The sequence below is a fragment of the Schistocerca piceifrons genome, chromosome 3 (genome assembly GCF_021461385.2).
Source record: "Schistocerca piceifrons isolate TAMUIC-IGC-003096 chromosome 3, iqSchPice1.1, whole genome shotgun sequence".
Classification (NCBI taxonomy): domain Eukaryota; kingdom Metazoa; phylum Arthropoda; class Insecta; order Orthoptera; family Acrididae; genus Schistocerca; species Schistocerca piceifrons.
This window is the reverse complement of record NC_060140.1, coordinates 805,242,416-805,259,204: the sequence shown is the minus strand read 5'-3', so window position 1 is coordinate 805,259,204 and position 16,789 is coordinate 805,242,416.

Sequence of the window (16,789 nt, the reverse complement as noted above, 5' to 3'; positions counted from 1 at the left end):
AGTCTTATGCTAGTCATCATTCGGAATTACACTAGTGTATCAACTGATCTGAATAATTATTGGCACCCATTGGCTAGTTACTAAACATAATAAATCATCTCATTACAGTAATTATTGGCATAGCATTTATTGGCATAGTATTTATGGAGTGTAACAGGACATTATTAATAAGTCATCTCATTGCAGTAATTATTTGCATATCATTTATGCGTAAGTCATCTCATTACAGTAATTATTGGCATAGCATTTATGGAATGTAACAGAACATCATTAATAAGTCATCTCATTACAGTAATTATTGGCATAGCATTTATGCATAAGTCATCTCATTACAGTAATCATTGTCATAGCATTTATGCACTATTACAAAACATCATTCAGTATTGCTCAGAAGTCATCATTCAAAACAAGAGTTATTGTGTATATCATCAAATTGTTAGTGTTTATATATGATATCATGCAAGTGACATAAGACATATTTAAAATGATACACGTTGTAACTATTACTCAAGGTCTGTGGTCCAATAATACTTAGACATAAGGGAATCAATACATCAGAAAAATTTGCATTATATTTAGGACTAGAAATATATCTTAAACTGGCAGCATTGTTTAGTTGTATACTGGTAATAGTTGGAACCGGTAATAAAAAATTTTTTGTGCTAGCAATGCATTGCGTTGGGATCGATAATTAATTGCTGGGACATGAAAATATTTGCTTTTGACTTATTCCTGGAAATAAGGATTAATAACGTCATCTGTCATGAGTCAGCTGTAGCAAGGTTATGAAACAAATACAGTATATGTGATCACATTCATAAATGATAGACACAACCAGGTAAAACAATGCAAGTACTAGAACAGGTCTAATAACTAAGTGCTTATAGCATATTAATATCAAGAAAAGATTCTCCTAGAAAAAATCAAAATGGATTATTGACCTGAAAGAAAAAATGTATATTAATGCTGAAAAGTAGTAAACTTCAAATTAACAGGTAATGAAATGTGCACTTAATACATATGTACTCTCGCTGTCTTTCCCAAAACATACAGTCATTATACTATGCGACATAAGACATACTGTCAAAAGGAACTGCAACAAATACTTAAATAACTACATAGCATTTCTTAACTAATAGTAAATACATAAACTTCATCATTATCATCATCTGCAAAGAAAAACTTCATTATGCATATTACCATGTACTTCATATAACTATTCATCATCATTTATTATCATCTGCAAAATATAGACACTTCATTATCCATATTCACATTACCATTTACTTCATACAGCTATTCATATTATAGAGTTTCTTCCTTCTAGCATATTTCATCACTAAAATTAACATGTGTAGTTCTGTCTGACAGCTTGCATAAATCGCCTCGTATTCTGAAAGAAAAATAATTAGTTAAGACTGCTATTATACAGTGTTGTTGTTGTGGTCTTCAGTCCTGAGACTGGTTTGATGCAGCTCTCCATGCTACTCTATCCTGTGCAAGCTTTTTCATCTCCCAGTACCTACTGCAACCTACATCCTTCTGAATCTGCTTAGTGTATTCATCTCTTGGTCTCCCTCTACGATTTTTACCCTCCACGCTGCCCTCCAATACTAAATTGGTGATCCCTTGATGCCTCAGAACATGTCCTACCAACCGATCCCTTCTTCTGGTCAAGTTGTGCCACAAACTTCTCTCCTCCCCAATCCTATTCAGTACCTCCTCATTAGTTATGTGATCTACCCATCTAATCTTCAGCATTCTTCTGTAGCACCACATTTCGAAAGCTTCTATTCTCTTCTTGTCCAAACTATTTATCGTCCATGTTTCACTTCCATACATGGTTACACTCCATACGAATAATTTCAGAAATGACTTCCTGACACTTAAATCAATACTGGATGTTAACAAATTTCTCTTCTTCAGAAACGCTTTCCTTGCCATTGCCAGCCTACATTTTATATCCTCTCTACTTCGACCATCATCAGTTATTTTGCTCCCCAAATAGCAAAACTCCTTTACTACTTTAAGTGCCTCATTTCCTAATCTAATTCCCTCAGCATCACCCGACTTAATTAGACTACATTCCATTATCCTTGTTTTCCTTTTGTTGATGTTCATCTTATATCCTCCTTTCAAGACACTGTCCATTCCATTCAACTGCTCTTCCAAGTCCTTTGCTGTCTCTGACAGAATTACAATGTCATCGGCGAACCTCAAAGTTTTTATTTCTTCTCCATGAATTTTAATACCTACCCCGAATTTTTCTTTTGTTTCCTTTACTGCTTGCTCAATATACAGATTGAACAACATCGGGGAGAGGCTACAACCCTGTCTTACTCCCTTCCCAACCACTGCTTCCCTTTCATGTCCCTCGACTCTTATAACTGCCATCTGGTTTCTGTACAAATTGTAAATAGCCTTTCGCTCCCTGTATTTCACCCCTGCCACCTTTAGAATTTGAAAGAGAGTATTCCAGTCAACTTTGTCAAAAGCTTTCTCTAAGTCTACAAATGCTAGAAACGTAGGTTTGCCTTTCCTTAATCTTTCTTCTAAGATAAGTGGTAAGGTCAGTATTGCCTCACGTGTTCCAGTGTTTCTACGGAATCCAAACTGATCTTCCCCGAGGTTGGCTTCTACTAGTTTTTCCATTCGTCTGTAAAGAATTCGTGTTAGTATTTTGCAGCTGTGACTTATTAAGCTGATAGTTCGGTAATTTTCACATCTGTCAACACCTGCTTCCTTTGGGATTGGAATTATTATATTCTTCTTGAAGTCTGAGGGTATTTCGCCTGTTTCATACATCTTGCTCACCAGATGGTAGAGTTTTGTCAGGACTGGCTCTCCCACGGCCGTCAGTAGTTCCAATGGAATATTGTCTACTCCGGGGGCCTTGTTTCGACTCAGGTCTTTCAGTGCTCTGTCAAATTCTTCACGCAGTATCGTATCTCCCATTTCATCTTCAGCTACATCCTCTTCCATTTCCATAATATTGTCCTCAAGTACATCGCCCTTGTATAGACCCTCTATATACTCCATCCACCTTTCTGCTTTCCCTTCTTTGCTTAGAACTGGGTTTCCATCTGAGCTCTTGATATTCATACAAGTCGTTCTCTTATCTCCAAAGGTCTCTTTAATTTTCCTGTAGGCGGTATCTATCTTACCCCTAGTGGGATAGGCCTCTACATCCTTACATTTGTCCTCTAGCCATCCCTGCTTAGCCATTTTGCACTTCCTGTCGATCTCATTTTTGAGACGTTTGTATTCCTTTTTGCCTGTTTCACTTACTGCATTTTTATATTTTCTCCTTGCATCAATTAAATTCAATATTTCTTCTGTTACCCAAGGATTTCTACTAGCCCTCGTCTTTTTACCTACTTGATCCTCTGCTGCCTTCACAGTGCCTTATACAGTGTGCATAGTATATTCTCGTTAATGCTTGTTAATTCTGATCCATTTACTCTTCATGACGACGTATTGCATTGTCTTTCGTTCATTCTGATGGTGAAATTTCCATTTCATAGTAAACCACTGTGGTTGTTTAATTTATTTCTTTTACACATTATTGCTTTCTGAAAATGATGGATAAGGATTAATATCTTGCATTTAAATCACATACCCATTAGATAAAAACTTGTTTCTAGTGATATAACTAAGCATACAGCATAACACGACAGAAAACGTATTATGTCAAAAACATAGACAATTGTCAAGTGCAAAAAAATGTACACACGGTATCATAATGTAGTAGCAAAAAATGTAGAATAGTCAAGATATTGAGATATCATAAGGCAAAATGTCAATGTCAACTGGTGTTTGTTACATCTTAACGATTTCATAGTTCATACAGAGAAAAATTCTACTTTCGATAGGAAAACAATCATACATACACAAAAAATGGGAAATGTGCACAGTCAGATATATAACGACAAGAAAAGCGACCTGCTAACCTTACCTTGCCGGGCACTTGCCAAGAAAAAATACAATCATCATCAGTAAGTAGTCACATAAATATAATTGCGTAAGTGGTCATAGAAATATCAGGAAATGGCATTACAGTGTGATAAATCATAAAGTATGCTCATTCAATAAAGGGTTTAATATTGGAGACATGGTGATTGCCTTTGCTTTTTCTCGTTCTCAAAGTTTCAACATGTACTACATTGGGGTGAGGACTGCTTCGTATTCTATACGGACCTGCGTATAGAAGCTCAGATTTACTGCATTTACTCTTCGCTCTGTTGGATAAATAATGTGTGCGTACTAATATCTTCTGTCCTATGTGGAAGTCACGGCGTGTACAAACCTGTTTCTGCTGTCTTCTCCGGAGCTCTGCGGCACGTTTGATGTTGCTGAGCGCAATGTCAATTATTTCATGGTGGCGTAGTCGACGAGATGTAGGAAAAGATACTAATTCTTTAATTTTGTTAGGTGGTTCAACATTTTTCAATATAACAGTCGGAGATAGCATAGTAGAATCATTTGGTATGGAGTTAATTACATCCTGGAATGAGAGTATGTGTGTGTCCCAATCAATATGTCTTTTATGGCAGTATATTCTACATAGTTTACCAATTTACACCAGTCGTTCAGAAGGGTTCGAAGAAGCGTGATATCTGGATGTATAGATGGGAGAAATGTTTCTAGCTCGTAACATACGTGTCCATATTACAGATCGAAATTGTTGTCCATTGTCGGAAATTACTTTCAATATATGCCCTACATGGAATAAAAAATGTTTTGCAAATGCATTCGAAATAGATTTAGCAGTAGCTTTGCATAACGGAGTGAAGGTAACAAATTTCGAAGTGAGTTCAACAGCGACAAAGATGTAGCAAAAACCTCTATTAGTTCTGGGAATTGGACCAAAAATGTCTACAGCGCCCATGTGTCTCAATTTAACGGGTACAATATGTGAAGTCATGTCTGATTTAGTTTTCTGGCAAATTTTACATGACGCTAAAACTCGTCGAATACGTTTCTCCATGTTGGTAAAATAACAGTTCTGTCTCAGAATAAGAAAACATTTTCCGGCTCCGTATTGTGCGTAACTGAAATGAGTATACCAAATTAATTTGTTACCAAGCTCGTCAGGAATACATAATATCCAGTTGTTGCTGTCAGGGTGAGAGCGGCCAAACAGAATGTTCTTGCGTACAGTGTAATGGTCTCTAATGGTAACGTTATTCCTATCTTGCCAAAGGTGTTTAATTTCTTTCCATACGTTGTCTTTGTTCTGCTCTTGTGCAATGTCTCGTAATGACGACGAAAGGAAATTTTCAAATGCAATTCGTTGAATATACATGACGCTAGAATTTGCTTGGCAGAAGTTAGTTGCGATGTCTTGGTGATTGTTGCTGAGAGAACGTGATAGTGCGTGTGCTAAAATATTTTGTGTACGGATATACGGAATAGGATAATGTTTAACTTTAAATGTATCAAGCTGTTTAACTTGAAATTCATATATAAAACCGGACATAGTACCAGGGACGTTGTCAAAAACTGGAGCTTGCTGTGAACGTATTTTGTGTAGCTGCGTACGTTCGTCGTCTGTATTTGCACTGCTTTGTTTTACTTTATCAGAAATCATTTGCATAACGTCATAGTCGGCTTCGTCTGGTGTATTATAGTTGTGTACGTACGTATCTGTGAACAATGTGGAATGACAGTCCGTGTCACGTGATGAAGAAAAGACCTCTGTTCGATTAATTGCTTGTTCATCTGCAGATACAGCGTACTGAAATTCTAATGCCAGTTGTACATTCTCATCTTTTAACATTAAATAGGAATTTTGAAAGTCAATAATTTCGTCATGTTATATCAGAAAATTCGTACCTAAAATAACGTCTGTTGTCAATAATGGAACAATCCAAAAATTTGAGTGGAATGTATGACCTGCAATACAAAATGATAAGTGTGTCTGTAATTTTACATCTACTCCTTTACCAGATACTGCTCCTTTTACTTTAGTTTTGCCCAATAGGATAAGTATTCTCTTTGTTACATTCGTTGAATGTTTCTTCATTTATAACTGACATATGTGATCCAGAATCGATTACTGCTGAAAATGTGGATGATCCAATCTTTACTTCAACGACAGGGTGGGAAATGGTTTTTTGAATAACTGGTTTTTCATGCAAAAGTGTGTCTCGGATGTCGTCAAAAGTAATAACATTTTCGTAAACAACATTCTGCGTGTCAAAAGTATTGCTTACGTTGCTGGAAGATGCAACCTGTAGTGTGTCTAGTCAAATTCTTTCTGACGTGCTGTTATTTGCGGGAGGATGGTGTGGCATTTCGACTATCTGTACTGTTCTGTTATTTCTTCCTGACGTATTAGGTACGGGATGATACCGACTGTCTGGTTCATTCATGATAATCTGTTGTTGCGGATGATTCTGCTGCTGGTAAGACGGACTATTACGCTGAAAACTGTGCTCATTGCTTTTACGTCTGTCATAATAATCATTGTTATACGGCGCATTGCGATAGGAGTTGAAATGGTGTGTTTTCCGTACGTAGTGATTTCCTTGTTGCTGTGCGTTACTATCTGGTGGAACCGACGCTATACGTTTAGGCGGCGAAACATTAAAGCTTGGTTGACCTTGGAGACTACATTGTTGGTTAGGTATGCATACTGGCTAGTTTTGTTGCTGTTGTGGGGAAAAGCCTCTATTGTTGCCAAAATTTGTCTGCCATTGCTGAGAATTTTGTACATACTGATGATTAAAATTTTTTCTGTTATTAAAATTATACTTGTATTTCTTTTCATTTTGGGAGTGTCTAATGAAAACTGTCATATCAGGTTTGCTTTACTCATCCCTAATCCTAGATGGATCGTTAGTTGAAGAGTTGTTTTGACAGATGTAATGGATAGTAAAAGAGAAGGCAACAGTGCAGAAAACTAAAGATGAAATAGCACTACTACGGCTCGGAGCCCTGTGCACGCTACGGTACATATTCATCGAAGTGTAATGAATCCCCTGGTGTCTCTTACGCGCTGCAAATAAATTTTAGTTTCTGCATTACAGGCCAAGTGGGTGGAAATGCGAAAGCAAATTGTTGTATCCAGTGCAAAGGGTAAATCTGTGTTCTGTCATTCTTAAATACCTTAAGTTTTCTCACGGATAGAAAGTACTTGTAATGAAAGTTATCGGCTCTACATGACTGAGCAGGTTCAGGTTTGTGTAACAATCTGTTTGTCTGTGACTGTTTGGAATCTAAGACACGTACTCTCTAAATTACCAAAGTTACACTGGCTGTGTGAGTGTGACAAATGTTCAAGATGTGGCGTATGCTGTGACGTGTGAGAGACTGAACCATTTTTCATTTCTGTCACTTTAAAACGTTCGTCAATTTGGCTGTTCTGTTGTTCAAATCTCTTATCGACTTTCGCATCCAGAGTGTGTGAAAACTTTGCTGACATTAATTTAAACCTGTCGTGTAACTGTGTTGCGTTTTCTGAACATTGTTTACCAACCGCACTAATTTCATCTCTAAGTGATTTTATTGCGGCTGCATGTGTACTACGTAACTATTCACTACTGTTCCTAGCACAAGCCTTAATTTCCTCATGTAATTGTTCTTTAGTATCATTACATTGAATGGAAATGGCTGTAATCTGTTCATTAAGCTGTTTAATAGGGGTGTCAAGTTTTTCATTAATTTGTGTAAGCGACCTGTCGTGTTTTTAATTCGGCAGTTTGAAACTTTCATTAAGTTGTTTGTTCGATTCATTAAGGTTGTCATGTTTTTCATTCAACTGTTTGAGATTTTCATTAAGTTGTTTATTATTGTTGCTTGTTTTTCATTAATTTGTTTGAAATTGTTGTTTAGTTTTTCATTCCACTGTGTGAGATTTTCATTAAGTTGTTTTAGATGGTTGTCTAGTATTTCATTCCGCTGTTTGAGGTTTTCATTAAGTTGTAGCAAAAATGCCATAACTTTATACATGCCAAAATTAGCTGCTGTATTCTCTGTGCTGTGTGATGGTGTATCTGCATGTGTCACGTTTTGTGTAACCATTTGGTCATCGTCTGATTCACAAAAAGGTTTGCCAATCGGATGTATACTGTTGGTCACTACATCGGAATCAAATAAATCTGACATATTTTGACTACATAGTTCACCTTCGTTACAAACATTTATTTGTTCACTACGTAAATTCTGCAAATCAGGTATGTCCAACTGGGCAGCGTTCATTGTAGCGGAACGTGCCGCGTCATCAATTGTCGATAAATTTAGTGTGGACATAATTGAATTTGTTTGTTCATCATTTGAAATAAAATCATTACTGGTGGTCTGTACGCACTGATTATCTGTAATTAGAGGATTATCATTATGACACTGAGTGTCGCTAGTATTATCGGTCAAATTATTCGAGTCGGCTTTCTCACTCATTGCGCATCGCGATGTGCTGTTAGCAGTTTTTCGCGGCATTTTCACAAGTCAAAGATAAGCACAAAATCAAACAAAGACAAAGCAAAAATGGAACAAATACAGTGACAATAAAGAGCAATAAACTGCCGATGATATGTGAAAGAAAGAGTGACAAATTGGTAAATGCGTTGCGCCAGATGCAAACTACCTTTAACAATAGTGTAAATAAGAGCAGATATATAACTAACTACGTCTCAGAAATTCACAAAGAAAATACGACACTGGCAGGTTGTCGACAAGTGTAACCTCCCAAAGATAATTATATTATAACCTCCCAACAGTAAAAGGTATAATTCTATAATTCACATTCAGCGTAACCTCCCACAGATAAATCCCGTAACCTTGGAACAATAAAATGTGACTAATCTCCTAATAAAAAAATGTGACTCATAGATAACCTTTCAATAATTGACTGTGAATTTAAACTGGTAAATTTTGGATGTCAGCAGTGCTGCGTCAAGGCCCTGAAAGATCATACTGAATAAACTGAAAATTCTTACCTCAATGAAGTCGCCGGATAACGCATATATATCTGCTCTTATAATAATTTTTTCTGGCACAGACCAGTGCAATGCCGGTCGATAGGTGTGTCATGTATAAAAGGAAACAACTGATTTTTCTTTACAATAATCGGGATGACAATGGATTGGAGAAATTAGTAAATTCTTTAAATTGAGATGAATGATTGTCAAAAGTTAATTTTTATAAAAAGGATTGTTATTAAGAGATCTGGTCCCATTTACATGGGACTTGATATAACAATACCACATAAGCTTGAGGCTGATTTTACCTTATATCATATCGCTCAGGCCCCGCTATCGCTCCCCACGACCGGCCCAGACAACTTCATGCACACGACTGCTCGCTGCTACATACTCCTGCTGCTACAGACACTGCTCTTACTGCATACAACACTGCTCTCTGGTCTGAGATTCTCTTATAGCTTACATATCGCGGCCAGCGCGTGAGCAATCCATCGAAATTACATCTGCTCGAGTGCCCTAGCAACAAATTCCTTAATCATGGACTTCTTAAACAGTTGAGGGCCTGTTAGTTAGTTTGTTGTGCGTTCCATTGATGAAACGCACGGTACGGTAGCCGTTATGATGTGGAACGTGCCAACTGCACAAGAAATGGACACACATACATACACACACACACACACACACACACACACACACACACACACACACACACAAATAATAGAAATATTAATCTTTAACACTGTAATGATATATATATATATATATCACTACAGTGTTAAAGATTAATATTTCTATTATTTACCCCATTCCCTTAAGTGGCACAGTATGCATATACTATATTAATACTCGTAGATTTATTTATTGCTATTCTAGAATTCATCTATGGTATAGAAGTTCTCAAGGAGATATAATTTCAATTTATTTTTTGAAGCAGTTACTGCTGTCTGTCAGACATTTTATTTCATCTGGTAATTTGTCAAAAACTTTTACAGCAGCATATTTTACCCCTTTCTGTACCAAAGATAGGTTGAGTAAAGGATAGTGCAACTAACCTGTGTGCGTGCTAGAGTCACCGGAACTACACCTGGAGTTGTGGTCTGGTGTCGATTTCGAATGACGGCAGGATGTCTCTCATCGTCATGCCACGTATCCTGAATGCGAATTTGTAAGTCAATCTGGTGATTCGACCTGCTGTGTTGCCATTCGTGAACGGGTATTCCAAGTAGTGTTTTCCAACAGGATAACACTCGCCCACATACCGTTGTTGTAACCCAGTATGTTCACCAGAGTGTCGACAATTTGCCTTGGCCTGGTCGATCACCAAATCTGTCCCCATTCGAGCATATATGGGACATCATCGGACGACAACTCCAGAACCAGCATTAATCGTCCCTGTATTGACCGACCAAATGCTGCAGTCATCGAACCCCATCCCACAAACTGACATCCGGCAACTGTACAATACAATGCATTCCACATTCAGGCGGTTTATTGGTGATTAATGCACCAAAGTTCACATTTGTGGTGGCTTATCTCGCGCTTAAGGTAACCTGCAATCTTGGAACGTTAACTACTGAAATATGTTACCTAGACGAATGCATTCTCGAAATTTCATTACCCTATATTAATTACTTTTTGGTGCTGCCATCTTTTCCCGTCAGTGTTTATTGTTAGGTACTGGATGAATAAGCAATAATTCAAGCAAAAACACCGATTTATAAGGCCCTGTATCGATAGCATCGTATAATTATTCTTTAGCACAAGTTGCCTTGTTAATCCAGAGCGTACAACGCTACACTACAGACGTGGAGGACACGATTTCAGTCCCGGAAGGGGGTCGGGATTATTCCTCGTTCTAGACTTTCCAAAATAGACCAATGTCCACTCATCCTGCCATCAAATGAGTACCGGGTGCTTTTCCTCCCCCCCCCCCCCCCCTCTGTCCTCGAGGGTGACAGGAGGCTGGGGCGATGGGCATCTCGCCATCGCCCTCTCCTTCCTAGGGCCGCGGCGAAGTAAGGCTGCTTTTTGCCCCTAGTCAGCCCATGTCAAGGGCATGTGCCACAGACTTCATTATTTAGTATAAAACATTATACTGGCATTTGTTTTCAGCATAATATTAACAACGTATTTAGAAAAATATTTCTGACTTTAAGGAATGCTCTAAACGATATCAGTTTTGTATACTGGTACGGAAGCCAAAATAATTGTTGATGATTAGAGGATTAATTAGAGGATTATAGTGTCCGCCCCCGGTAGCTGAGTGGTCAGCGCGACAGAATGTCAATCCTAATGGTCCCAGGTTCGATTCCCAGCTGGGTCGGAGATTTTCTCCGCTTAGGGACTGGGTGTTGTGTTGTCCTAATCATCATCATTTCATCCCCATCGACTCACAAGTCGTTGAAGTGGCGTCAAATCGGAGGACTTGCACCCGGCGGACGGTCTATCCGACGGGAGGCCCTAGTCACACGACACTTACATTTATTTTATAGGTTTATAGTTGTAGCAGTTGTTTTTGAGAGTAGTGTCTGTCGAGCCTCGGATGACGAAATATAAGTGTAGCTGACGATATGTGAAATCAGATTAATGGTATTAATTCATCTCATCATCAGTGATCCGCCCAAAGGGCATCTCTCCATACTCTCCTGTCTTCTGTTATCCTACTCAGGTACACGTAATTTCCACTTCCTCGATGTTGCCTATCATCTAGTATCTCCTCTTTCCTCTCAATCTCCTCCCACGATCTTCCAGTTCGTTCGTCAGCGTGCTCACCCGTCTCATCGGATGTCTCAGTCAGTTCTTCTTCCTTTCTCTTTTAACCTGCAGCAGTCTTCTCCTCTCACCAAGCCTTTCAGACACTCTTTCGTCACCTATTCTTTCCATCCAGCTTGTCCTCTCTATTCTCCTCCACATCGGTGTCTCAAATGCTTCTAGCCTTTTCTTATCCCCTTGTCACAGTGCTCATGTTTCTGCCCCATAGAGTGCCACGCTCAAGACAAAACACATGACAAGTCTTTTCCTCAAACCCTTATCTACTTTGCCACATAATAATCTTCTCTTCCTACTGAATACCTCCTTCGCTATATCAGTGCAAGTTTTCACCTCCTGATGGCATCTCAGATATTCAGCAATTGTGCTTCCAAGATATTTAAATGCTCTTACTTGGCTACTAACGTCTTGTCCCATTTTTTAATGTGCGAATCTCCTTCCTTTGCCGATCACAATACCTTTTGCTTTTGCTGTATTGATTCTCATCCCATATTCCACACAAACACTATTCAGATCTTTTAGCATTTTATTTACAGTTCGTTCACTTTCCGCCCCCATGCCATCAGTAAATCGTTTGACTAATGGATAATTTAGATTCCAACAGAAAGTGACGATGTGGGGAGTTTTAGCCGGAATATGGAAAAAAACGACTGATTATGTGTGCAAGGGAGACTACAAGTTGTAAGTGTTGCCTATTGTACTGTTATGTCGCTCTGCCATCTTGAGAAACTATGTCAAGACTGTGAAGATTGTCAGTGTCGGACTGAATAACACCAACAAGCATCAGACCGAATTCGAACAAGGGGCCGAGTTTCAACGTCTGTGAAGCAGGATTATTCAACAACTTATTTTACTTTGCTCAAAGTCTGAGATGAGAATGGCTTTTTGTATCGAAGAACTCATTACTCTTTGATAATAAATTGTTCATTGAGTGTATTTGAACTGTTAAATCTATCACTTGATCTTGCCTTCTTTCACAAATGCACAAGTGACTTGTATGATGTCTCTTCTTTTTTATGTCACACTCCATTGACACTGCCAGCGATCTGCAACATTAAGTCAGCTAAAAGGGCGGCGAAAAGTTATTCTTCCTTTTCTGTTTAATGAGAACACATTTCGTCATTCCACGAATGATATTTGAGGAAATCGAGGAAAATGTTGTCGTACTAACGTCTAGTAAAGGAAGAAGTATAACTTGAGTGCAGTATAGTAAAAACAGCTTATAAGGACGATAACTGCATTGTTCTGAAAACATTTATAGTATTAGCATTTCTAGTATGGAATGATGTTTAAATGTCCACAATCGCCACACGTTATTGATGTATTTGTTGTTACAAGGACGCCTTGTTTATTCTTTTATGTACTGTTTTAGGCTTATATTTATACTTTATAGGCGAAAGGATTTAAAATTTGACATTTTGTAACATTATTAGACTTTTCGATAATTATCAGTATATATCACATGTAGGCGAACTGCATCTAGATCCATGTGTGAATGGTTCTTTTACTCCAGTAAATACTGGAAGGAATTGTTTTTGCCCCAGTTACCTTTTGTATTCAGCGTAATCCACTGGCAAGCTGTAATATCGCCACAAATGGCGACCAAAGTGACAGCAGTAATGGAACAATAGTCCTTAGCATTCTGAACCTGTAATCTCCGATCTTTTGAGAAATATGAATAACGTAAAATTTTATATCATAAATTTATTGCAGCTTACCTCGCAGCACAGTGTAAGAGATGGTTGCACAATGGTTCAAACGTCCTTGAGCTAAGGAACCACTGACTGCCAAACTCCTGCTGCGGTGGCCTTATGTAGCCTCAGGGAGACTTCTGATTGGTCGACCTGTCCTCCTGAGAAGAAAAAGGAGATGCTAATCCCTGTTAAGGACAACGTCAGGCTCAGGATTCCTGGGATTTACAACATCCCTTGTAATTGTGGAAGCAGCTACATCGGTCAGTCCACCCGCTCCGCTTCCGACCGCTGTGCCGAACATCAACGACATCGTAAAAATCAAGCACTGGAGAAATCTGCAGTTGCTGAGCACAGCCTCATAAACAAACATAAAACACTGTTTGACGAAACAAAAGTTTTGTCATAGGCTCCTACATACCGAAACTCTGTAGAAATGAGACTATGTGAGAAATTCTTTAACCGTGACAGCAGATTGAATCTTAGTGGTGCATCGAATGGAGCTCTCAATGCAGAGAAGAGCCAGAGATATTCGTTGCAATGTTTACGCCACTTCAGAAGTGGTGGCGCCACCAGTGCAGGCGTTGACCTCATCTGCGACAGCATATCATAATTATCGACCAATCACAGGCCGCCTTTGGGCTCTATAAGGCCACCACACAGCAGTTTTGACGTCTCCTCCTTCCTCTCCACCCCCTCCCCCCGCCCCACCCCCTCGACCCTTGCCGCGCCTCTATCGCTGTATCCTTCCCTCTCTCCACCTCCACACCCTCCATCGCCTTCATCAGGGCAGTTTCCAGCACCTCCCCCTCCCGGATGTTGAACTTCGACGTGACATTTACCCTCCCAACTGTAGCCTGGCCTTGCCCCCCCCCCAATCCCCAGGGCCCCCCCTTTTCCACTCCCCTCCTTCTCCCAGAGCGGATTTTCCTCCTTCACCCCCCCCCCTAATTCTCTGCTCGCCTTCCTCGAATGTTTCCCTCCCACGTCCTTCCCTCCCTGGCCCCCTTCGGTGCGCTCCCTGCCCGTCTCCCCCCTCTCCCTCCCTCTAACACCGCCCCTCCCCCCTTTACTTACATTTCCCTCGTCTCCATCCCCATGGTAGATCCTCTCAGTTCGTTCATCGTCGTTGGTGTGCCTTGTCAGTGTTGTGTTTAGTGCTGTTCTCCTGTGACATCAAGAACTGTTATTTTAATTGTGTGCTGGACTTGTACATAGTGTTGCTGTCAGTGATTGTTATGTGCTATGCCGCCCATCGCTACTTTCATGCTCCAGCCGTACTTTGCCTTGTGTTTCTTTTAATCATCACAGTGAGTGGTTTTTGTGTACAGTTTTTAGGTTTTTATCACCGTTTTACGGTCAACCCCTTTGTTTACGCAATCTTCCATTATGTTTCCACTCTCATATGTCTGTTTTGCCGTATTTCCTCCTTTAGTTTGTTTTAAATGTCCCCATGTTCTGTACCTACTGTCTGTCTCTCGGCTGAAGAGCGGCCCCTATGCTGCTGCTGCCAGCCTGCCCCATATGGGCATTGAGATACAGTAAAGAAAAAAAAAACAGCTTTGACAGTGAGTTGCTGCTGATGAAGACAGTGGAGGTAATCGTCGAAAGCTCGAGGTTTCACCCTGAATTGCCGCAGTAAGAGATCAGCGCCATCGCAAAAGACTTCCTTCTCGTCCTAGAGCTAAATTTTAGTGTACAGCAAGCTTTTTTTAAACTATAATCATCCATATTTGTAAAGGCTGATCGTGGTCAAGCAAGGAGGATAACGGGGAAGGCAGACGATAAGAGGGCAGAAGACAGTGCAGAGGAAATGGTAGTGGGACGGAAGTCACAATGAGATCCCATCAGGATTTAAGTACATGGAAGAATCAGTGAAGCAGGAATTACAAAATGAAAATACTGAGGAGAAAGGGAACCTACCTGATGAGGAATGTGCAGCAAATGCAAAGAAGTTTGAAGAATGAGGTAGTGGTTGTATTTTTACAGTGATAATCAGTAGCATTCAAGCATTTTCTGTTCTAATCACAGTTCAACAATACATTTCAAGACCACCCAGTTGTCAGACTATCAAGTTGTCACACTCAGCTTAAAATGACTGAAACACTAAAAAGTCTGCCAATATATTTTATAAATGTCGCAAATGTGTTTGTAGACTTTTCAGCGTTTTAATTTCAAGAGGTAAGTTTGAAAAAATGATGATGGGAGCATTGTCTCTCGAAATAGTGTGTGGGACAGAAAACAGTTGAATGTTATCAGTTGTTACCATTAAAGTTAAATGAATTTTATGAGAAGAAATAATGTGGACTGAAACAGAAAGTTGCGAAAACGAGATCAAAATGCCAGAGTACAAGCAAGGAATTGTAGGTTCTTCTACATCAGTGGACACATATGACCATCTGAAAATTTAATTAGAACAAGAGTTAAAAGCCCAGGAGGATAACACTAAGGAAATTAAAAGAGACGGTGAACAGATTAAACAAAAATCGTGCCCCAGGATTTCAGTGAAGAGATTAAAAGTTTGAGCGAAGGAATAGAAGGTAAATTTAAGGAGAAAGGAATTCACATGATAATGAGATACAACAAGAGTGAATAGTTTGGATACTGAGATAAAAAATTTAGAGAAATAAATGAGGAGGAGAGACAGTGAATTTAGAAGTCAAGTGAATGAAGTGAGAGGAAACTTGTAAAAGCAAGGTGACGAGTTTATGGAAAAGAAATGTCAACTGCAGAGAAAACAGGGCAGGAAAAAGTTATATATGACACAAGAGAATTATGGGCCTGGAAAAAGGTAGAGAGGACACAACTACTTACTCAGGTAGATAATAGGGTGGAAAATGCTAAAAGTGGTTTGGAAGGTACATGTTTAGCAAGAATAAGACCATTAGGAATAGGGAGTACAATGTGGCACTGCCCTATTAACCAGTAATTTAAGCCAGAAGGAAATTTACATTCTCTAAACCTCATTGGGACAATTGAGACTAACCAAGTAAACTTCCTGAAAACCAGAAATTTTTTTTTTTTTTAAAGGAAATGTTGAAGGGTGATAGTATTTCATTGGCTTGTGAAGCTAATAAGAAGTGTAGCATGTTTGAAGACTTTCAAGATTTAATTTTAGCGAGATACTGTTCCAAAGGAAGACAAAGAAAAGTAAAAAAAGGAAACTCGGAGGGCACCTTCTTACAAGAGGGGCTCTAAATCAATCGAACAGCATTTTGAAGAGGTATTAAAGCAACTGGAACACCTAGATAATCCCTTGTATGATGAGGAAACAACTGAAACTTTATATAGAAACTAATCCATGAGTATTACAGAATAAGTGCTGAACTGTTAATTGTTTTCTGAGGTGGATAGAAAGTCTTACATCCAGCCTTGTCGTCGATCTTGTAGTGTCTAGGAAACCTG